Source organism: Neomonachus schauinslandi, chromosome 4 (genome assembly GCF_002201575.2).
Source record: "Neomonachus schauinslandi chromosome 4, ASM220157v2, whole genome shotgun sequence".
Taxonomy (NCBI): domain Eukaryota; kingdom Metazoa; phylum Chordata; class Mammalia; order Carnivora; family Phocidae; genus Neomonachus; species Neomonachus schauinslandi.
Window position 1 is genome coordinate 72,033,972 of NC_058406.1, and position 22,806 is coordinate 72,056,777.

Consider the following 22,806-nt stretch of genomic DNA (forward strand, 5'->3'; position numbering starts at 1 on the left):
AGTGCCATTGAGCTATCTGCAATGTTTAAGGTTACGTCAAGCCCTAGTAAACGGCTTGCTGATAACAAGCTGCATCCATCTTCATTACTCGGCCACTCCTGTCTGACTTTGCTCAGCATCTTCGAAGGGCTATGCCTCTTGGAACTGAAGAATTAAACTTTTATCCAAACCAGATTCTGCTCTTTCACCTCTTCTGATTCCTTGAGTACTTCTCATTTATTTTGCCTAAATGACATCTGATTACCTAACATGGAGTGGAGCAAGGTCTTAACCTAAAACAGCCTGCAGACCTCAGTTCTCAGCTGGAGAATTCCAGTGGGTTAACGCTAAGGAAATCCTTACATTTCCATTTCATCTGATACTGGGCTCAGTGTAAAAGAAATAGTTTCTGATTTTTCTTCTCATAAAGTTGCAGTTCCAATAGAATTTTTTCTAAAGCCAGAGAAATACAGGAAATTAATTTTAAACCTGGAGAATAAATGTCCCTATCGGTTCAAGTTTACTTTCGCAGTGTTTCTTTTCCTGAAAATATGTATCATTTGAGGCGATTGTGGTGCCAAATGAAATAATTCCAACCATCTAAAAAGCCCCGCATGTCAAGCCTCAGCTGTACAAACGTGGTCATGTTGGAGGTACCTGCTCCGTCACCAGGCGGGCTCCAATACCTGGCCTCCTCTCCTGTTTCTAGGCCCACGGTGGAAGCAGGCTGCTTGAGAGGACAATTAGGGAGATACTTGCTCTTAGAGAAAAACTATACACGTTCAAGTTTGTATATCCTTCAAATGCTAGGTTAGAGAACTTGCACAAAAACGCACTTCCACTGACTGATGGTCTCTATAAGTAGTTGGTTCGGAGAAGGGAGGGAGCTACCTGGCATGGCTGTTTCACACATTAGGGTGCTTGCGGGGAGAGCCTACTACTCCCCTGAACCATGGTTCAATTTTAAGCATCACTGGCCGGGATGGGTTATTGTAACTATGTGGAGAAGGGCACTTGAGAGCCCGATGCTCAGTGTATGTGAGGGAGAGGGGAGGAGGAGGAGGAGAATGATAGCCCAAGGGAGGGTATCTGAAAACCTTTGCACCACTGAACTGGCACACTTATCACAGGGTGACAGTCTATACCACAGGCCTGCAGTGCGTTGCTGTTGGTGGTGCATACTGCCAACTGGCTTAGAAAATGCAGATCCCCCTCTCAGATAGAGAGAGCAGGAAGCAGGATGTCAGCTGACTGACATCCCCCACAATAGGGCTTCCCAGGCTCTGGATGCCAAGTGTGGCTCCTCGCCGGGTCGGTCAGGTGGGAGGTAGCTCTTCCCAGGGGAGGCGCTGCTCTCCGGGCCTTCACCACGAACCGCTCCCCCACCCCGAACCCAGGCTGGCATTCAGCCAGAGGCCCCCCCCCATCCCTTTCCCCACGATGGATGGCAGGAATGCCATCTTGTCTTTAACTTGGTAATTAAGTTCCACAACACAAAGATTTAAAAAAAATTGAGTTGTATTTGTGGATCATCATCTTGTCCTGCATCTTGCATCTTACTAAACACAAAATAGAAAATGTCCTAGAGACTATGGTAAGAAAAAAAAAAAACAAAACAACAAAGCCAACAAAAGGCTTGGTTTATAACATTTAGTCATGAAGTTATCTGCATTATATGCAATTGAAAGAGACAATTTTAAGCTGAGGATTTCTTAAATTTACCATAATGATGCGCTGGACACTTGAAGTAAGAGCCCTTTGAAGCTGACGTGCTGCGGGAGGAAGCACACTCTTTCTTTGGAAAAGAGAAAGCCAATATATCGTGGTGGCAGAAGGAACAATGGAGCCAATGAAACAGAGGTCAGAGCTGAAGGTTTCTGCTAGAAGCAAGCTATACACAGGTATTTTAATTTTTTTTTCATTCAGACAGAAATTCTGCTCTGGGACCCGCTGCACTGCATGCAGACTGCTGGTAAGAAAAGCATTCAATTGTTCAATTTTTATTATTCAATATTGTATTAAAATTTTTTTAGGCTCTTCGGGTCAAGGCAACTTTTAAAAGGTTAAAAGCTATTCAAAAGGGTTACCATATCCATAAAAGCAAATGAGATTAAGCCTAAAGACTGATGGAGGAAAAACAATAATTTAGATAAACTGCCACCGCCTCAAAAATGTTTTGACTTTTACCAGAGAAAGGGAATGCAGAGATTCCTGGATTGGTTGTCATATCAAAGAAAGATTCATTAAATTTGAAGCAATTATTTTTGTGCTTTTTATTGTTTGGTGTGTTTTAGGCCCGCTTCCACCTTTCTTCAGTTACATTCTTTATAATGGTTTGGGAAATGTAATTGCTTGGCTCCAACTTCCATCTGTCAACTATTGACCTTGCTCGTTGGGCATCTGTAACATCAGACACTATTGTCATGGAAAGAATTATGATGTTTCAATCAAATGTATTGCAAAGTTAACAAATCCATAACATGGGCTGGGCCACATGGAAGAGTTTAGAAAATGTGTTTCAGAGACCTCAGGGAAAAGCAAATAGGCTATCCCCATTAATGGTGATCTCCATCGCTTGCCATTCATCGTGGACATTATCGTATTACAACAGAAGAGCTAAATTTGAACCTCGGACTTGAAGGGGAGTTCTTCAAATCAAAATGTGGGGTTCAGCAAGGAAGACCAAAACCACTATATGCTCCCAATGCGGAGTTCTGCATTCATACCCTTGATTGAGCTGGTGGCAACTTTGGGATATCTGCGTATGCCGATTCTCCTTAGTTTCTTTCGAAGCACATGAAGATAGGCTTTCGTCTGGTTTTTGTTGCTGATCTCCGGAAACTAAATCTGCCGGAGAGTGGGACTCACAGAGCTGGTAGATCAGTCAAAGAGGTGATTGCAGCAATCAGGGTTAGCTGATACTTACTCGAAAGTCTAAGCATATAGAACAGCAAATTTCTTGACATTAAAGTGAGAAGTGAGTTGATATAAAAATTTAATTTCATCTGCTTTGGAAACTGGGTCTGGCCTGACAAAATTAAAATGGATAGAAATAATATTCTGGACCCTCAAATTTTATTTTCACTGTCCTGTGTCTGAACAAATAAGCATTCCAAGTAAGTAAGAGGAGCTAAAATTTCCATTTCACGAGAAATATTCCCTGACAAAGAGTTTTTGTGCGACATATCTTTCACTTTTATAAACTCTCAAAGGAGAACGGTTGTTGTGGACGTTAAAATAATCGGGTTTCTTGAATCACAAAATGGCAAAGCAAAGGTGATGCGTCTGAGAAAAGCTAAAAAAGCATGAATCAGTTTGGCCCTGCCTGAAGAAAACCTATTATATGCAAACAAAAATTTACAGATGAATAAATTAGGGGGTGATTATTCATATTGTAAAAGCGTCTTTAAAGGATTCCCCTAGGATTCTTTTAAAAGGCTTAGCTCCACTAGTTCATGTAAGTGTTTGTGTGCAGATCATTAACTATCTGACAGGCAGGCCGGAAATGCAGGTAGAGAACCAGTGGGGGAAGGGAGAGAATGTTCAGGAGGCAGAGGAATAGCCGACAGACACCTGAGGCTTGCGAAGCCTCAAGATGAACGTTGATGAAACAATGATGGAAGTCAAAGTGAAAATATGATATTTATTTCCAAGTTATGCTTTATATACCAGGGCAGACTGCTTGGGTTCAGATGCCAGCTCCACCACCTATTTAGCTGTGTGACTTTGGACAAGTTGTACAACCTCTCTGAATACCAACCCTCTAGGGCTGTGTAAGTATTACATGAGTTAATATATATAAAGCACTTAGCACTGTGGCCCGGCAGTAAATGCTGTATACATGTTTCTAAGATGATTCTGGAACAGGCTATTACAAAATATCAGGTATTCTCTAAAGCAGGGACTATTAGTGTGATTAGGATACTGGAAGTGATTTAACAAAAGCAAAATACTCCCTCCCTAGCCCTCCAAAGAAAAAAACAAACAAAAAACCCCACAAAGGAACATTGAGGAATGAATACTGCTGTCTTTTTGGGTTTCCCAAGGAAGTCAATCTGAAATTTAAACTTCTTTGAAATTATTATCCTAATTTCAATTTTCCTAGGGGTTTGGCAAAATTTCCAAGATGGAGACGCACATAGAGGCAATCAGCAACCTAGTGTCTGTTGACTTTTCTATGTTAAAAGGCTTTGATTTATCTATTATTGTATTTGTCATTTTAAGAACTGTAGTAAACAAGTTGAAGTATAACTTTTTCATTTGTGGGAAAGAAAACTTTTTGCTTGTTAGGTTTTGCTTGGTTTGCACAAAAATGAACTCTTTCTATGCATCCTATCCAGTGCATCTGTGCATATGGAGTTGTGGGCTTGGAATAGACATTCATTGATTCTTTCAAAGGAACAACCAGTAACGAAGTGTCCCAATCTGCCCTTCTAGTCTGATCAAATGGTTAACAGATTGCCAAACCAGAAGAATCAGCAGTGGTATGTGTGGGTGCAGATAGTGTGGCCCCAGGAATCTCAGAGTCAGGTAGATAGATGTAAGGAAGGGTACAAACGGTCATTGTCGTTGAGGTGGCCCATTTGGGGGTCTTGGCAGTTGATAATTGGCTTTACCATGTCAGTTCTGACATGGCACATGAGAAAGCCCAGACTACTTTAAGGGCCGGTCTTGACACTTTTATTAAATTATAAAATTATTTCACCAAAATTCTCTTTGGTATCCCCCCCAAAACTCTTCTGTTCAAGACAGGCCTCCTTGACTGACTAGCCCTCTGATCATATCAGAAGACCTACTACTTTCTCACATTCTATTCTGTATCCCAGTTGGATACAGGCTGAATAAAAATATGCTTTCTGGTCCTCACACTTAGTTTATATGAGTGAATGCTGATGGAAATGGGTAAGTAACTAGTTTTTAAGTGCAGGAGATCAAATTACTTCCTTCATAACTTGAAGTTCTTGACAGCTCTGGAAATACTAGGCTTTTTTTTTTTTTTTTTTTTTTTGCATGTTAAAGTGGGTTGATCTTTACCTAGCCTTATAGCAGATTGCCAAATTGTCAGCTTTCAATATATTATTTTTTGAAACAAAATTAAGTGATCTGGTTCATTTTGGGGAAAAATTTCTCAAGTCAGAAAACTTAAAACCATGGAAATCTGTAAATGCTTTTTGAGTTATATAGAGTAAGGGACAGAATTTACTTAAGTGGGAACTAGTTTAGTTGCTTTTATTTTTTAATTTTTGCTTGTTTTTTAAAAAAAATATGGAATGCTTCATGAATTTGCATGTCATCCTTGTGCAGGGACAAGGCTAATCTTCTCTGTGTCATTTGAATTTTAGTATGTGTGCTGCCGAAGAGGGCACTAGTTGCTTTTAGTTAAACATTTGTCTCTTACTGGTTATTTCCTGTGTCCAAGGAAATATGTTAGTACCAAGAATTCAGATTTTGTTGAACTTTGCTTATTATACAACTTTGCCCAAAGCAACTTGGTTTCCCAGGCTTACATTCCCCTGTTATATTTTCTCACTATATATTCATCCTTCACAGCATGTAACACAAGTGTATTGAGCAAGGTATTTGTGTAATTATTTGTTTAATTCCTATCTTAATGGATAGACAGTAATCTCTTTCATCATAGGGGCCGCGTCTATCTGGCTCACTGTTATAGACTCAGTGCTGAGCACAGGAACACACACAGAGTAGGTGCTCAAAGAATTTGTTGAATCAACAGATATTTGCTAGTAAATTTTCTGTGCTGATTCTGCTTAGTAGTAACGAAATATCTATCATATATATAAGTTCCATTGAAGTTTTTCCTATTTATGATTTTTTTGCTTTTAAATGTTATACACACACACACACACACACGTAATATTGTATATATATGTGATAGTTAAAATATTCAAACTTGTATAGATGGGAACTGGATGAAAAGCCAAATTTATCCTCACTGCCCTTTACTGATCTCCAAAGATTTCCAGAGTTAATGACTTTAATTGCTTCACTTCTTAGCTCTTCTGGTATTTACCATCATATTTCTAAAGACCACATTTTATTCTTGATTTTCTTAAGACTTCAGGTAGTATCTGTGGATTTCCAGATGAAAGATGTGAAATTTCATACACTCATACTTTTACTTTCTCCCTTCTTCCCTATTCTCCTCTAAGTTCAGGGTTTTTGTTGTTGTTTATTGTTTTCATTTTTCTATTAGTTATCATTGTTACTTAACATTATACTTAACCTATGTTTTTTTAATCATCAGCTTCAGACTGACTCTATTTTCCCCATACTAGGTGAGATGAGGAAATCAGTGTGCCTATACTTTCTTCTTTTCTTCTTCCCTGTTGACTTCTGTCAGCTAAGTTACTATATTTTACATTTTTTTTAGTTTAAAGCAATTTATATGCAAACATTATTATTTTAATAATTTATACTCATATATTGTGCCATTACATTTCCTTCTATATCCAGTGTCTTTCAAACATTGTCTATAGTTTTATTTTAAACATAGGAACATCTGAAATAATCAATATGTAAACATTATGAATATTACTCTTTCTATAACCACATAGTATAATTAAGCACATGGAGAAAGTAGTGTAATCCCACATAGTCCCAAACACCAAAGTCTGAGAGATTAACATAGAAATAATATAATTAATACTACATATTATTTATTATTAATATAAATTAAATAAATATGATATAGTTATATATTAATATGTTATATATATCAACAATGGCTCAAAATAATGTCATGTTTTAGTTTGCTTCATATGATACCAAGACTTTCTTTTACATTTATTTTCATATGTACACTACCATCCTCAACCCACCTCCAGGTTTTTTTTTTCCATAAAGTCCTCTGGTTTCCTTCTAATTTCTATTCATTACTTTTTGGGTGTACTCCTCATTTTGAGATTTCTTTCATTGTACCTCTGGATTAGATTAAACTGTTTCTTAGATTCCTTTTCTTCCTCTTTCTTAGATTATTTTTTCATATTACTGGAGTACGTCCTCATAATATTTTCTTTAAAAAAGGTGGATGAGGGGTTTCTTTAAAAAAGGTGGCTCAGCTGGTTAAGCATCTGACTCTTGGTTTCGGCTCAGGTCATGATCTCAGGTCATGAGATCAAGCTCTGCATCAGGCTCCCTGCTCAGCGTGGAGCCTGCTTAAGATTCTCTCTCTCTCTCTCCCCCTTTGCCCCTCTCCTTGCTCAGACATGCTCTCTCTCTTTCTCTCTAAAATAAATAAATAAATAAAATCTTTTAAAAAAATAATAAAAAAGGTAGATGTGGAGTAGACTATTTGAGTTCTTTATGTCTAAAATGTCTTTATTCTTCACTTAAATTTTATTTATAATTGCACTTCATATGGTATTCTAGGTTTAAAGTTGCTTTATAGGCTTTTAGGATCCAGTGTTGTTGTTAAGGCATTGATGTAGATCTGATGGTCATTTCTTCTTGAGCACTTTTTATTTCTCTCTTTTTAAAATCTTTTAGAATTTTTCTCTTCAAGCTTAGTTCTGAAATTTTACAAGTATGTATCTAACGCATTTTTGTCCACTTGCCATTTGGTGAGTCTGCCAATCATTGAGTTGATACGTTTCCCAGCTCCAGAAAATTTTCTTCATCTATTTTCTTTTGTTATTTCTTTGATTACTTCAACTCCTTCATTGTTTATGTTGTCTTCCTCTAAACCACCTTTTAGATACACGTAAGACCTTAATATGTACTTTATATCAGTGCTTTCAAGTTTTAATGCATGTGAATTACCCACAGATCTTTTCAAAATGAAGAATCTGAGTCAATAAGTCTTAAGTGAGGCCTGTGACTTTGCATTTCTAATGAGATAGATGATGCTGATCCTGCCGGTGTGTGAACCACATTTTGAATAGTGGGGCTTTATATTTCTTGAAATAACTTTTTGTGCATTTTTTTCTTTTTTTTTCCCCTTTCCATTATGGAATGTTTTATTAATTCCACCTTCCAAATTAAATTTCAGTCTTTACTTCTGTCTGCTATGGTTTAGCTCACAGTTTAATTTATTTTTATGTAATTATACATATTTTTTAATTTTCAAGAACTCATAGCAGCCTCTTTTTATATTATGAACACAATAAATTTTTGAAATTTTGAAGATACTAATAAGAACCTTTTAAAGTTCTCTTTTCTTCCTTGCATTACCACTGTCTCTTCTGTGGTCGGTTTTTATTTACCTTTGTCTTTCTTCTTCTTCTACTCGATTTCCCTTAAATATCTGGAAATCCTTGGTTCCTCACTAATTTGGGGATGTAAAGACTATATTATAAATATATTATGTTTATGTTTATATTTATAACAGTTGGTCTTCATATCCTTGAGGTCTAATGAATCATTTTACCCAAAAGGCCTGTGTTCTGAATGAGGGGGTTGCCTTTAGGCTGTGTCAAAAGGTGAACGCTACTGACAAATGGCTTCTTTTTTTAAGCACATTAACAAGCATGGGGCATCACAACTGCCAAATAAGCCAACTATTCCATATACAGAGGAAGAAGAGGGGCTCTCTAGCACAGCTGTTCTGAAAATGGTCTTCCCGTTAACAGAACTTTATTACTACCCCTTAGCAATTTGTTCTTTCTGTACCTGTTTGGAGCCTCTCCAGATGTATTTTAAAGAAAATGAACACCACCTCCACTACACCTCTTTTCTATGTGTGTATTTTGGGTTGTGATTTACTCTGCTAGTGTTTATCCAACAATAAATCCAAACTACTTCCTAGCTTCCGAGACTTTGTCAGACTTTCTGGCCTGCTAATGTCATCCCCCTGTTGCCTCCTTTTTTTATTGGCTTGTTTCAAGTATTGTCAAGGATTTATTTATTTTAATATATGAATTGTCATTTCAATGGGAATTTAGCATGGAAAGGAGGCAAAGCAGGTCCTATCCATCATCTTGAATTAAGAAACTATATGGCTATCTTAGAACTGTTCTAAATGCTTATCTGAACCTGGTTAACACTCATCTGGCTGTTCACAAACAGACAGACCTAACTGTAAATAGGTAAATTCCCATACAAGTTACCCAGACCTTGCTAATTATTCTTCATGGATCAAGTAGGATTTAATAGTGTTAAGGGCTTTGGATGATTTTAAATTGTTCCCTAAGCCTCTTGGCAGTCCCTTGTGTGTACAGAATAGCGTGATCATAAAAGAAAGTAACTATAGAGAAGTACCTAACCTAGAAAGGCTAGGATAAAAATTAAAGTTAAAAAGGAACTTGAACTTGTCTACAATTTACTTTGGTGTGTTACATATTTTTATGTTAGTTGAGCTTGACCAACTCTACCTTGGATTTGCCAAGAAAATAATTGATGTAATCACAGAGCCAAGAATGATAACATGTGAAGATCTGTGGAGGATTGGCAGGACCCCAGATCACTGGGGAAAAGCCAATGGAATATCTATTTTTAAAAGGCAATAAAAAGTTGCTTGAGAATTAATGACCTTTAATAGAGTGAAAAAGCAGAGCATACGGATTACCTTGACCCAAATAAGTTTTAGATAGTCTTACATAGTAATGGCAGTAATGAGTAGAGGAAATATGTATTCATATATTATACCAACATAACATTAAGTATCCAAAACTGGATAAATGTTTTTAATGTAAAAATATTAGATTTTTATTTATTTTATTTGTTGCTATCATTTTGTTAGGATTAAGTCCATATCTTGTCAAGCATCTAGATAATTGAAGACATCTAGATTTTGGCCACATTTCTCGATTTTTGCATAGACATGCATTGTTATGTAGATGGTCCTAATAACATAGAAGTATGACGTTAAATTGAAAATACTAATAGAACCATTATTCAGATGCCAAATCCTTCCTTGATAACATATGTAGGGTATATGTTAAAATTTTGCACATATGACTGAAACCTGATGGTGGCTGCCTTACTCTAGAATTTAAAATTAAATTCAAGATGATTTCAATAACCTAAGTCATTATTCTGAAATAAAACCAAATAAAACAGAACAAGTGCTGATATAAGTTGTTTTAATTAAGAAAGAAGAAGGAATTCCCACATTTTTGAAATAGGGGATAACTATTAGGCAATAATTGGGTAGAAGAAAAAGATTAGGAGTTCTCAGAGTCCCCAAGCAGTATTATCCACTGACTATAATTTGATGAGATCTTTCACACCTCTGGCCTTTGTCTATAATGCTTCCACTGCTGGGATCTATTTCTTTCCCTTCTTTATCTTGCAAATTTTCCACTGGTCCTTCCAGTCTGAACCCTGCAAAGTCTTTCTTGCTATACATTTTGAGTTAGTTTCTCTGTCTTCTGTGTTTCCTTGATATTTTGGACGTTGAGACACAATCAACATTTGTTGAGTGCCTACTAACCTACCAGGCACTGCACCAGGAAATAATAACTATATCACAGGAGCATGTAGTGGACTTGCATTAAAGGCAAGCTGGATTTAGGTTTAAGTAATTACCTTTCTCATCTCTCAGAAGTAAGCATTCGATAGATACTCATTAACATTCTTACCTCCATGTTTTATGCTAATTTTGGTTTAGGTAGAAGCGTTATAATGAGTAGTGATGAAAATATGGACAGTAAAAAAAATAAATAAATAAGGGAACTAGGTGTGCTTGAGGTAGGACAACGCTGACGGTTTTGTTCTAGTGCCTCAGGCAATATTAAGAATGGATCAGTTCATTTTTATTAGATATTTATTTATTTATTTATTATATTTAATGTGCATAAGTACTTCATCAGTCATTATGGAAATAATAAAGTATATAGACACAGTCCCTCTCTTCAGCATAAGACAAGCATGTAAGAGATGCGTATACATAATGACAATCCAAGGGAGTTTGTGTTGGTGCTACAGAGTCAGAAAATAATGTGCATAGTGACCAGGCTAGGGTGTCTAAAGAGTTGGTATGCAAGCCAGGCCTTCGACAGAGCCTGTTAGGTGGTAGAGGTGCTCAATGTTTGCAGAATGTTGAGTGACATTTTGAAGGTTGAAGTTTAGGGGACAAGAGCGTTCACTCATCCATTCATTCACTCAGTACGTATTTGAATGCATGCTAGATACCAGACACTCTCCCCGGCCCTGGGATATTGACTGTTATCCCAGATATGGATCTTTCTTCAAATACATCCTCATCATGTTAGATTCTTAAATAATAATCAAATTTCAGGATTGGGAAGGATCTTTAAAGGTCATCCACCTCACTTTTGGTTTAACTTCTAGAATAGTGGTAGCTACCAGAGAATTAATATAAACGCTGGATTTTAAGCATGCATTCATTCCTCACTCCATTCTCAGAAAATTTACCAAAACAACCATAAGAGAAAACCACAAGTATGACCTAGTGCTCCCTTTCACATGCTTCCAGCTCCATGGCTCACCACTGTAAGTGAAGAATTAAAGCTGCAGCAAAAGATCAGCAGTACTTTAAGAAACAAATTGACAGTCCAGATAAATCTTTCTTACTGATATTAGATACTAGCTACTAGTGCAGCAGGATCTGGGTAAATAAGTTTAAAAAGAATTATCTGTCACATCGAGAGAATTTGAAAAATATTAAAAAGTACACATTACTTAGCCCAAGATGATATTAAGACAATCACAAGAATATCATCCATTAGTTCTAGTCATTCCCTTCCTGAGTATGAGAATGGCTGGTTACATTTGAGAGGGTCCCACTGCACCGTAGACATTTTGAAAGAGGGTTAGTGGCTCTGAAAGAAGGGGGATAGAAAGTCCCCATTGGTTCTGAGGCTCTCACCAAGAGAGCTCATAAAAATCTGGCAAGAATCAAAATTCACTTGACCAGCCTCTGCCTATAGCCGCAGTCCTTGATGTTGAGCTGGGAACGAACACTCTAAAGTAATTTCTTTTTACCATCAACATTTGTAAGAGAAAGAGAAAAAGAGTCTTAGACACCTCAAAACAAGACTTATCTAACAAAAATTATTTTGTAGAAATAAGTGTTCACTTCCTGACTGAAAACCTGCCACATTTCACATTAGCCTAATACGTTTTTAAAGTACTTGACAATTGAAAAATGATTAACAAGTAGGAAAATGCATATTGAAACGCTCATCTTGTGGAGGGTCTCATAAGGGGAGGGGTGGGCACGTGAAGACCCAGGTTGCAATGTCTGTCTTGAACTTCAGAATAATTGTATCAGTTATTTTGCAGATAATCGTTGAGGAAAAACACTGAAAGGAAGTGTCCAATTGACTTCATCTCTCTTTCGCTTTGTCATAGAGCCACACAATGACTCTTCTAGTTACTCTCTTCATTTTGTGGCCGTTTCCTCTCTCCTTTTGCCAGAAGAGCTGGTTCTGAGTGCCACCCTGGCCTAGCGCTTCCTTTCCTACCTGCACACCTAGGAGGTTATTCCTTTTCCCTACTCCAACATCCAGAAAAGAGAAGCTCATTGCTTATGCAGCAATTTTGATAACCTACCTGGCAGAGCAGTTATTCAAATTTTAAGCTTCTGAATGCAGCAAGATCAACCTGGCCTATCCACATAAATAATTTTGACACGATAAGTATGCGAGAGCGATGATAACCGATAAGTGAAGCAATTACCTTGCTTTTTTGGATTATATTAAATGAAGATTCTGATAGAGTAATGAAAAGAGACAAAGCAGACAAAAAGTCGGCTGCAGAGCTTTTGGGCACTGTGTTATCTCTATTATACCATATTGAAATAGAGAAGCTATCACCAATCATGCATTTCTATGTAACTTCTGGCTTCTAACAGTGAACAATGAATAAATTGTCACAAGACAGTAACTGATAAATTGGGATTGGCAGTGCTTTTTAAAAAGCATAAATAAACTTACTAGTCACCTTTTTCTTTCTCAAAGCAGTTTTTAGGGGACTCCAGGAGAGGGAAATGCAGTGCAACTTATGTTCTCTTCTGTTCCCTGTCTCTACCCCAGTCCCTTTGCTGCCCCTGTTCTTTGTTTGCTACTCAGTTTTAAGGAGTCAGGACTGTGTTCTGGTGTTATCACCAAATTTCACCAATCCGTGGTCCTTTTCACCTGGGATGTGGCTTGACTGGGTGGAATTCACAGCAACATCAAGTTAGTTTACAAAGTTTCCTTCAGGTGAAGCAAGTTTCGCAAATAAGAGTGAGTATAAAATATGGACAATTAGTTCCATGAGCTCTGGGTTCCAGCAGAATAAAAGTTCTTTAACAGCCCAGAAATGCTTTAATGATGGCCCTGTCCTGTATTCACAGATTGTTCAGAAACAATATCCCCTTGTTGGAGGGAGTAGCAATAGGCACTTCTTCCATTAGAAACCACCTAAATTAGAGAGGGCCTTAGGTGTGAGTGAATGAAGTTTTCTAATTCGAATCACTCTAGCGCTTTGCTGGTTTAAGGATGACTTGTTTATTTATATTTTCTTTTGAGACAGTCTGTGGTATAATGGGGTATGGTTTAGGAATGAATAGAATTCAGTTGTTTTTACAATTACAGTACGGGCCACCTAAGCTAGTTATAATGACGCACCACCTGCCATGGTGTAGACGCTGGGGCTCGAATGTGGAGGTAGAAGGACAGGGTTCAAGTCCCAAAGTCACCACTTACTTATGGTGTGGCATTGGGCAAGCCAGTGTTCCCTTGTGTGTCTCATCTGTGAAATGGGAGTCATAGGATTTAAAAGGAGTGCATGTTAGCGAAAGTGCTTTGTGAATGATTAGGCACAGTGCGCACGTGAGTACTGACCTGCCTGGTGGATACCTTCAAGATTCCGGGAGAGGACCAGGCCCAATGCTGCCACTGGCTTTATCAAGGCCAATGGCTTATTAATGGCGGGGTTTGCTGACTTAGTTCCACGAAACAAAGAGTGTGTGAATAAGCATCATTAGTCATTTATTTCCTCTTTTGTTAAAAATGCAAAAGCAAACTATTCACATGGCCACTTTTCAAAATGAAAGGGCCAATAAAGTTATTAAAAGCAAATCACATCTGATTAAATTATTATCATGATGGTGTTTAAAATAACATTTGTTCTGTTGATCAAACTCTGGTCTTACCGCACTAGTAAAGAATTTGCCTTTTAAAAGAGCAGAAAAACAAGAAAATGGAAAGGAAGGCCAGTGTCCTCACCAAAGACTGGATCCTTGGATCATTTTTCACGAGTTCTTTACAAGCCTGCACTGCTAGAGCTCAGCCTTCCAGACCAGTCATACAAGTTAACAACAGTGGGGTTGGGAGAATCAAAGAATGTGGAGGGAGAGATGGGAGGAGAAGAAAGGAAATGTTGACATTGCTAACCCCGGTCTGCTTTTACATTTGCTTGGCAGCTCTTTCACTTTTATGACACATTTAGCTAGCTGACCTTACATAACTATTTGTTACTCATCCCGGTCTTCTTAAATGTATAATTTCTTCCCTACAATAAAAAAGATGGGTTGTTGGTGTCACTTGAAATAAAGGGAAAGAACATTTGTCAGTTTGTAGATGGTCCACCAACCTTATCCCTCAACATTAGAAATCAGCAATTATAAAGTATATTGCAATGAGCTTTACCATGACTGGTCATAACTGGAAAGACAGGGATTCACCAGATGTGGACCAGGTACATGCCTCACGGCACAGCGCCAGTTATGAGGACTGGTCAAGAACATCAGCCAGGAGCTCCAAAATTACTCCCCCTGCCAAATTACTGCCACCAGAGCGGCCCCCATGCTTCTTTCAGAACTCCCTGCCACCGATAACTAAAACTCCATGTACCCATTCCGATTGGTCAGTAGGTCCTACTGGTTGTTAAGTATTTGATATCTTGGATATCCACTTAGTATTACACAGTTAAGTAGACCGAATAGAGAGCTGTATTTCAGCCCATGGAAATGAACTTATGCCTGCAGTCCTTAAAAGAAATCAAGGTAAGCCTAAGAGAATTCAAGCAGGAAAACTTAGAGACATATAATACTTTTAATCTATGTCTTATATTTATGTTTTTATAGGTTACTCTGGGTATACTTGATAAGGATACATGAGCTTTCCACTTCGGATGGGTATTAAACACATGGAGAAAACCGAAGTCATAGGGTTTTGGCACTCACTGACAAAGGTTTTTGCACCAAACACCTTTGCAAATCTCTTATGGTATTATACCTTTGACAACTAACCTTAAATAACACGGGGTAGATCGAAAGGAAGGAAGCTTGACCCAGCACATGCCATTTAAAAGAAGAGCACTGACATATTATAAGACCTGCAAAAACTATGCCAGGCCTGTTTGTGTCCCAGGACCGAAATATGGTTTCTATAAAACCTAGAAAGTATTCCAAGATAGTCCAGGATTCCAGCTAATAACCCATTGCTTATGGACTGTATCCTTTTTGAGCACTTGACTTTCGAAGAGGAATAAAAACAAGGGCTTCTGATGAGACAGTAACAAAGGATCTGGCCATGATTGAATGAGTGCATTTGGAGGTTTGAGCTCGTGCACTGGGGAAGCCCGGCATTTGCCACTGGCTCACATCTGAGTTCACCAGTATTGGTTCTGTCACATGAAAAGCAGGAGCTGTGGTGATATTTGTGTGAGTAGGGCCTAAGGAGTTAGGGGAGGCAGGCAGAGTCTCTCTCACACTACGGAGAGTATAAGCTCTGGTATATTCTCTCTCCCATTCCCTTGAGGGTTCATGTTCCATATCCCTAGTGTCTAGCACATAGGGGACATTTAACAAATATTCACAGAAAAAAATAAATAGTCTCAGAGATGAAATGTTAAGTTTTTTTTTCATACCTCATACTGGGTCTTCTCCTTGGAATGATTTTCTTTTCATTCGCTTTATGCCAACTCCTTCTCATTCTTCATTTATTTATTCATCAAATATTTACTGAGTGCTTACTGTAAGCCAGGAGCCATGTCAGGCACTGGGATCCAGCCCTGAACAAGACCTGGCTCAAAGGTCACTGCCTCTGAGAAGCGTTCCCCAAGTCTCTTGAGCAGGAGTTGCCCCACATCTAGGTCCCATATTATCTCTGCTGTTATTTATTACATCGCATTTTAATTAGCTGTGTCTAGTTCTTTCCCCACTGTAAAGTGATTTTCTCGAAGGCAATGATTGGATCTTGGTTATCACTATATTCTCACAGCCATTAAAACATTATCTGTAACAGTGGTAGATTGGTGGCAGAAATGACTGATTCTTCACATTTTCCTGCAGCCTTGGCCTTTGTCATATGACCTTGTAGCTCTGTTCATCAAGAGGCCAATCTTATTTCCCAATTCCTGGAATCTGGGTTGACCTTGTGACTTGCTCTGGCCAGTAGAACGTGGCAGAAGTAATTCCATAATAGTTCTGAGCTTATTTCTCAAGAAAGAATAAGCCTCATCTAGCCTGGTGGGTGATGGGAGGCCCATAGCTTCATCACCTTTGTCTCCCCAGCTAACAGCCAGCCAAATGCCACACATGTGAGCAAGGCTGTCCTACACCAGCAGCCCTCAGCCAACTCACCAGCTGAGCACAAACATACGAACATGTCCTGTTAAGATAAGTTGAGCCTTGTCCAGATCAGCCAACTACCCAGCTGATCCACAGACTTATAAAAACTAATCAGTACTTATTGTCTAAAACCACTGAGTTTTGGTGTGACTTGCTACCCAGCACTGGCTAACTGATACAATGATATTCTAAGACAAATTTTCTTTTCTTTCACTTAAACAGCCACAACCAAAGATGGTGTACACTCTTGATTAGGAAGTTTAACATTTTGTTTGGGGGAAAAGCAGTCAGTTCTTTATCTTTCTGATGTTAGGGGCTGCCAGTCTTGGCCCTGGTAAAGATCATGAACACCTGGATGTCAGAGCTGGAAATAACCTAGTGGTCATCTTACTTACACCCCTCAATTTCTTGAAAAGGAAAATGAGCCAAGAAAAGTGGTGTAACTTACTCAAGGTCACCCAGCCTCTCACCAAGTGCAGATTCAACCGCAGTCTATTTTGGCATAGTACTGGAAGAGAACTGTGGGCTTCCACATCCACAACACATTTCTCACCCCCCCAACCAAGCTTTGGTAACTGAAGTCTTCCATTTATCTTCCTTTTTTTTTAAAGGTGCAGCTGGCACAAACTATTCATAAACATAGTCAAACTTAATGAAGAACACTATAAGCATCCAAGAACGAGGTTATCTAATTGCTTCGATTACTAAAGAAACGCAGTATGTGTATTTTCTTCTGCCCCATTTATAATGTTTTTGGACCCTCACTTCAGGCTAAATTGATGCCAAGAGTTCCCCAACAGACAGATGTGTGTTCATGCATGCCCCCTCAGCTTGGAGCTTACTAGTCTTATAAAACACCAATTTCTCAACTAGCCACATGATTATTAAACTCTGACTCGGAGGATATGATCACTCCTAAAGTTTGTTTGCTAGAGGAATTTCCTTTGCTGCTGGATCATGTGATTCTAGTAGGACTATAATCAAGCAGTGCTCAGGCGCAGGAGCTCTTCGAGGAACATTGTTTTCCAGCAAGAAAGTGAGCAACTTCATCTGAAACACACTTCGGTGTTTGGCTTAGTAGGATGTAATGGAAGCCTTCTTTGCTGAGTAGGCAAAGGAACCATGGATTGGAGATTGGGAGGAAAGAGCTGAGGGTTGTGGTTGAAGCATCTAGGTGTTGGTACAGTATTTTCCCAATGAAAGTCAATGGTTGAAAAACTGATACATATCCCTGGTCTAAATTTGTAATAATCAACAGCTATGAAGACAAAGCATTTGGTATCCATCTTCTCTTAATCAGAAATCAAACTGAACCTTATCTCATGACAAAATAAAATTAACTATTTTGTTAATTACTGTGATTATCTTCCCCACATTTATTTTGACAGCAGGGTCAATGGTGGAAAACTATCTCCTTAAATTGCCTCTTGCCTATTATGGATTACAAATTCATACAATTTTGATAGATGATTTTATTCTCTCCTTTACACTTGCTTTGGGGTCTTTTGCAACACATGATTTTTTCATAGAAATGCCTTGGTGACTTAAAAATAAAGAAATGAGAGGAAAGCTCATATCCAAAGGATGAACTATTTGGAGAGACACCAGATCTTAGAACTACATATCAATCACAGAGATTCTCATCTTCCCTTTAAGTTTCCCTCTAAGGATGTTCCAGAATTTTGGAATGTTATAAGCAGAAATTAAAAGGTTATTGTGATTGGTTTAGGGGTTGTCAGTCCAGGATTACCTCAAAAGGAGAGTGATGTTTGGCTTAAGGCCTAGTGTTACCCGAATGTTGCATTACTTCCTTAAGGAGGTAGAAGAAAATTCTCAGGTCCCCATAAGCATTCAAACTCAGGAATAAAGGTCGTTGTCTGTGCAAATCTCCATCAGTCACCACTGAGACTCCAGACTTCCCTGACTTTACCATAGTTCCTCTCTTGGGCTTTACAAATCATCCTTCATCTCCCTTTTCTGGTTCCTTCAGAAGCCAAAAGAGCTTGGATAGGAGAATGGCCTCTGTCAGGATCAAAGGGAACATATTATTTGCTAATTTAAACCCTTTATTCTCTGGAGAGGCACAACTTCTCTGAAGAGTTGGCTGTTGGCAGCATTTTCCCAAAGCGCAAGTTCTTTACTAAAAATGTTAATCCTCCAAAATGGCCTTGTTCACCCAACTTGTGAAGCAGATGGGGGAAAGGTAAATGTCAAGCTTTACTGCTATTTTATTATGATCCTCAGAATATAATGAAGTTCATTCATTCATGCATTCACTCATCAGTTATTAGGCATCAAGTATGTGCCAGGTCAGTATTAGGAGGACCCATATTTTTCTTTCCAATGCTCACAGACCAGTAGGGGAGGCATGCACGTAGGAGGTTGTAGAACATTGGTAGGGACATTTTTTTTCAGCTCTTATGTTGGGTCCCTCTTAGTAAACCTAATTTCTGTGTCTTACTTGGTATTCATAGGAAAATAAAGAATCTGTACTTTGGAAATCTGTAGATTGGGGAGAATGCCAATAAAAAAGTAAAAAGTTAAGCTAGAGTCAGGCACAGGAGAACATAGAAAATGCACCTCATCAATGTTTGAGAGTGGAGTGGGAGGACGAGAAAAGGCGTGCAGGAAAAGGTAGATTCTTCAATAAATCTCAGTATAAATATGAGTTCATTTTAAAGCAGTTCCACAGACAGAATATTGGAGAGGGACCCACTCTGTATCTTCCCCATGCAACCTCTACCCTTCCTAAGCCACTATCCTCTAGAGCGCTCTGATGAACTGGAAGCCTCTCAGGGTTGCCCATTTTATACTCTGGCAAGCCACCAGAGAACTTTCTGTGCACAGATCAGCTTTGTCATGCTGACAAGTCTATTAACTAGCGTGGCCTACCCAACTGGAGTGTAATGTGGTTTGTACTGTGTTTTGTGGTTAATGTTCATGTACGTTATTATTACTGATATTATCTGCTATCGATGCTCTAGTGAAAACCTTTTTTTGCTTCCTCCCTAGTGGCTCAAGGAAAAGGAGAGTTTTACAAACAAATAAATAAACTTAAAATTTCCTGTCACATAGAAAACATGGAGAGGGCTGTTCCTTGATAAACACGTTGGCATTTTCATTTGGAAGGTTCTTGTTTTCTAACGAATGACTTTCTTATTGTCCCCAAGTAGTTCTACAATACTTTACAATAGAACACAAAAGATTGAAAAGATAGGTAATTTTCTCAGTTAAATTGAGACTTGCAAATTTCTTTGGACTTTTTAGTGATTTTTTCTTGCACATTTTGCACATTTTATACATTTTCAATTTAATACACTCACGAAGGCAGTTCTGGCTTATCTATGAGTAACTAGGCACTACCTTGGCTCAGACATTCCTAAATCCATCTATTTTAAGAATTTTAAAGTACCTCTTATCATTTCAGAATTCAGATTCAAAGTCAGGGAAAGGAAGAGAGATATTTGTTCTTGGCCTCAGTCCCATTCTGAACAATATGAGGTTGATATGGTAGCTTGGAGAATGAATTTGGGATGTGTATAGATTTTATTTTAAAACTACTTACATTTCCTCTTTCATGAACAAGCAAATGGTGGTTTTTGCAACTGTCTTCCTCAACTAAGAACACATCTTTTGTGAAAGGAACACTCTCTTAGCTCACTGTGTCTTTTTTTTTTTTTAAATAAAAATAAAACTGTATCTTATTTTTGTGTGTGGGAAGATTAAGATACTTTCCTTAGAAAACCTCTAGTATAGGGAGAAAGTCAATAAAAAGACTGAGATCATTTATCTCATGAATTCTTGGAAACTTAGGTACCTGGACCGGAAAGGTGAAACACGGAATCAAGCCCTATTTCCAGTTCATAACTCAAAATGAGCTGGGCAAACTGAGGCCTCCAGGCTCTTTCAGCCCCATGAAAAATCGCACAGGAATTCCTTAGGCCATCAATTTTCCTCTGTGTTTTGGAGTTTTACTATTTCTAGAAATAACTAAAATGACTCCACAGTGAGATTAGAAAGACCACAGAGTCTCTGCTTCCTAGACGATGCTGTCCCGTTGTCAATGCCATTATCCTCTTCTGTGTAGAAAGGTATAGCATGTGTGGAGTCTCTTCCCTTCCTTCCCAATATCCTGGGATATTAAAAGTTAAAAGTTAGTCTTCAAAGTCAGTCTTAACCTTAGAACTATCGACAAGTTTTTAGAGAAACCCTCAAGTCCCCTCTTGTGGGTCCGGTGGCTGTGTCTCATTGGCTCTCACAGAGGCTGTGGACCACTCTTTCTGGCAACCTGCACATGCTCACATCCCAGTAATTTCTTTCATGTCCTGGCTCTTCTATTTCATTATGGCTCTTCCTCCATGGGCTCTTGTTTTCAATCAAGTTTTTCTTTAGTGAGACGTGAGAAATGGCCCTTTCGTTTTCTTTGCCGTTTGTACTTCTCTTCACCATCACCATGGGGCCGTTTCACACTATCATTTTTAAAGGTCACTTGTTTTGTTCTATATGCAGTTGAGCCTGACAATGGGCTAACGACACCCTAACAAGCCATATTAAAATTACGGGCTGTATGATCGTAAACAACTATTGAGTAAAAGGAGAAGAAAGTAAACACGCTCCCTTCCAAGAAACCAACACTGAAGATATTAGTTAAAATGTTAAAGTATATTAGCCAATTACATAAAATCCTTTTATATTGCCTTGCTTCATTTCAAACATGGCATGGGCTATTTTGTCTGTGAACTCAAGTGGAACAAAGAGCTACAGAATGCAATTTGTGTCAGGAGCTGGACTACAGAAGGACAACTAATTCTAATTAGTACGAATTCCCCATGGGCCAGAGGGAGGCCAAGTGCAGGAACCAACTGCCTAATGCTCTTTCTATCTTGCAACAGGTGGGCCAAGGCCTTCTAAAGGTTGTCATGGCAATAGCTAATGGTAGACCTTTAGCTGGACACCAGTAATTAATTGCAGGCATGTCTAGCCTTTGAATGTGATATCTTTTAATACATTTCTGAACGAAAAGAAGATTGGCTCTTCTAATTGGTTAAAATTAAAACAGCGGAAGGCTTTGCCAAGAAGTACTGCGATATAGTACAAGTCTGATTTCAGCTTCTCAAACTCAGATTCTTTGCCTATCACTACATGAAGGAGTAAAGAGAAAGGTATTCACTTCTGATAAGGCTAATATTCAGTTGAATGTGGGCTCAAGAGCAAATTATTCACACAATCCTCTGCTCAGCCGTGCTTATGGCCTTTACAAAGCATACCTTCAAAATTCTGACAGATGATCAGAAATGTGCATTTGATCGCCCTGAGCGTTTATAGCCTGCAGGGCAGCTAGCACTTAGTAGCGATCTCCTGTGATGGCCTTCTGCTGGAAGGGTGACCTCGGCATACCGCTTGGCTTGCAGATGTGGCTCAGAGCTGGGGAGTGCTGGAGCCCCTTGTGGGATGAGGGGACTTCAGAAGACAGCTGAGCCAGGTACTCTACGGGAGTCCCCTGGATGCCCAGCTGCAGACCCTGGGTGGACACTCTGACCTTGGTAAGCAACCCTAAAACCTGGGCAAGGCTGTAATGGTGGCCCACTGGAGCAACAGGGCCTGGTCCAGTTTTCCCAAAGTGCCTGCGGATAGTGTAAAAAAGAATATTCTTGTCCTTTGGGTTTGGAATTGTGCTGTTGCATATTCTGGAAAAAAGACCAACCAGGACAGAAATTAATAGCTAAACGTGGATTGAGTCTTCCTATATGTCAGGCATCGTACCAAGTACTTTGCGTGCGTGATTCTCCCAGGAACATCAGGAAACAGGTGTTATTATAATTCTAGTTTTAAGGATTGGGAAACTGAGTCATAGAGAAGTTGACTTGTTTCTTGTCTCCCAGACAGGAAGGGACAGAATCAGGATTTGAATCCAAGCCTGACCCCAAGGCTTGAGCTGTTCACAGAACAGAAAGCCATTGAAATGGTAAGTTGAGTTGTGTTTATTTATTGCAGAACGCAACCGATCCCCCTTTTAAATGATTCAATCCAAAACACAACATGTAATCTTTGAACTCTGAGTTCTGAGCCCTGAACCTGAATTTCTGAACTTTGACCCCATGTATTAAAATGATTTTTTCAAGGGACCCTGTATTAAATGCTTATATTTCTAATTGCAGGTCCATTCATCCTTTTTCCCTTTCTGTTGAACAAAATGGGAGTGCAACTATTCTTTTCCCTTGTTCTAATGGTAGAAGAAATAAATAAAGGAGGATCTGTCCCCCTTCTCACTGTATCAGCCAAAAACACATTTGAAATTTTCCAGCCACTTCTCTTTTATGTCTGATGTTTTAAAAAAAAAATAATGT

At 38.7% G+C, this 22,806-nt stretch overlaps 1 non-coding gene across 1 annotated transcript; it reads right to left on the reverse strand.

The window, feature by feature from the left end:
• Positions 1–5,238: 5,238 nt before the first annotated feature.
• Positions 5,239–5,345, reverse strand: LOC123324665. Its single transcript, XR_006539942.1, has one exon. It is a non-coding gene; the product is annotated as a U6 spliceosomal RNA (small nuclear RNA).
• Between the last annotated feature and the right edge of the window lie 17,461 nt (positions 5,346–22,806).